Source organism: Lathyrus oleraceus, chromosome 4, assembly GCF_024323335.1.
Source record: "Lathyrus oleraceus cultivar Zhongwan6 chromosome 4, CAAS_Psat_ZW6_1.0, whole genome shotgun sequence".
NCBI lineage: Eukaryota > Viridiplantae > Streptophyta > Magnoliopsida > Fabales > Fabaceae > Lathyrus > Lathyrus oleraceus.
Genome location: NC_066582.1, coordinates 34,425,348 through 34,427,937, shown reverse-complemented (window position 1 = coordinate 34,427,937; position 2,590 = coordinate 34,425,348).

Sequence of the window (2,590 nt, the reverse complement as noted above, 5' to 3'; positions counted from 1 at the left end):
TCATAACATTACATTACATAAAAGAAACTCGTTTTACATACGAGGGAGTGAGATGAGAAAAGAAGTTACCTTGAGAGATTAAAAGAGAGGCACGACACGCAGGTCGTATTTTAAAATCCCAAAACAAAATAAAGGAAAACTAAGGCCATAACCGATCACCACAAGACAATAATAATAAACAAATTATTATTATTAATTTAAATTCTGTTAATTAATTAAAACCAAATTAAATTTTGGCGACCGATCACATTACGCAGAGTTAGCCGGGGGTTTCGCTGCCCGACTCAAATTTTTAATGAACAATTCATTTGAAATCGACGTCGTTTTTCACATCAACACTTAATACTTTAAAGCTCAACTCTTGCGCAGTCACAACCCTAATCGCATAACTCTTTGACAGTACAACCCTTGTGCCGTCGTTAACCCTAATGCACCAATTTCAGACCGTCAAACACACCTCGATTGTTAATTCAGTATGATTAATCAACACGTCATTGCTTCACCATACTAATGTCGCATCAAGAAGCAAATGACCATTGATCTCTCAAAGGAAAACAACCATTAAGTGTTTGAATGAATGAAACAGAAACAGTATATCATATATACCGTATTTTGCATCAGGATTACTTATATCATATATATAACTTGATCGATCTTAATTGTGTAACCTATGGACGATCGATGTATCGCTGCTTCACCATACTAACATCGGATTTTGAAGTATAGTCAACATCAATCATCCAAATCGTACACACATGATGCCAAATTTAATTACTCGTTTATTCTTTGATTCATTCTGTCTTTTAATCGTATCAATACAGAAAATACAGAAAATAAACAGCTCTCAGATGCATGGTTTCGTAAGTGGCTCTAATACCACTGAAGGAGAAGGGCGATCCAAAACGCAGCGAAATTTAAAAAAAAATCTCCTTTAGTGATCCTTACGAATGGGCATGATCAGTGATAGAATCGTTACCTCTTATGGCGATTGAAACCTTTGATGCAGATCTACGGAGCGATCACGAACGTTGAACGGTGACAACGCCTCTACTCAGTCCACACGAACTGATTCCTTCAATCTCAGTGCTAGCTGCTACGAATGAATGCTTTGAGAGAGAGAAAGAGAGAGAGAGAGAGAGAGAGAGAGAGAGAGAGAGAGAGAGAGAGAGAGAGAGAGAGAAATGAAATTGCAACTGCACAAATGCTTTTGCACAAGGGTTCTATTTATAGAACCACTTGTGTGGGCTGCAAGCTAAAAAGCCCACTTAAGTGTATGTGGCCCATATTTTATAATATGCCAAAATCACTTAAGCGCGTGGTACCTTACAATATTTTGTATTCTACTTAAGTACACCGTATCTTACGATGTTCTACAATTCACTTAAGTGCACCGTACCTTACGGTGTTCCTTAGTTACTTTATCTCTCATCAATCCGTCCTTTTGTATGTGACCCTATAAGTTTTCGCGGCATTGGCAATCATATTAAATCACGTATTTAACATAATAAACAGTGAGCGGTATCTAGCAACACATCACTGCTACCCAAGACACGAAAATGTCATGTGATCTGACAAATCCTTTTGTGATAATACTTATGTGTACAATTACCCTTTTGCCCTTATGTCTATATTGGACACAAGGCATAGACCGTGTCATCCTTGTCCAATTCAATATTGGCCCCATAGACATTTATCCTGTTACGCAGGATGGGCAAATTCCATCTAGGTCACTCATGTCCCTTAGCATGCTTCGTGGAGTACCCATCAACTGTCTTTATGGTCATCTAGTTACGGACAATGTTTGATCAGCAATAAGGCACTCGACTCTACATCTAGGGTCCATAATGGTTTCAGGTCGAAGGGTGGTATACACCATTATCATCATGAGAATAACTTATGACACTTTGTATAACATTCTATGTAGTATTCTCATAGCGGGTCAATCCAGTATAAATATTACTCTTAATATTCATACCTATGTTTAAGACTTGATAACTCCTTATCCATGATCCATGAGATGTGATCATCAGTCTATATACATAATAGTCTTAATGCTTTAATGTTATCCCACTTCAAAATAAAGCTCGACTACGGATATTTTAAGAATAGTGTCCTTATGTTTAATGTGATCTTATGATTAAGTCACACTTGATACATTAAACGGACTAGCTATTCTAGGGACTTTATTAAACAAACATAATAAAGAAAAATCCTTTTATTATTAATAAATAATTCGATACAAGTACCAAAAGTATTGGTCTCTAGGGCTTACACCAACAGAAGGTACAAACCATAACTTACTTATCGTAAGAATCGTCGACATTGTCGTCTAGTTGTTTTGTCCTTGATGGCCCTGCATCAGTAGAGTTTTTTATTGTCTTGCGACTCAGAAGGAACCAAATAGATTAAGGCGTTAACACACTAAAGGAAGAGAAGGTTAAAAAAATCATTTTTACCTGTGAAGTTCTTGTAGTGCTAGTGCTTTGAGAGCCAACAGTCGACACCCTTGGATTGGAGGGAACACCTGTAAAGAGTTGACAAAATGCATTAAAATCTAAGAGGAATTTAAAGCAAGACAATGCGAGTATCA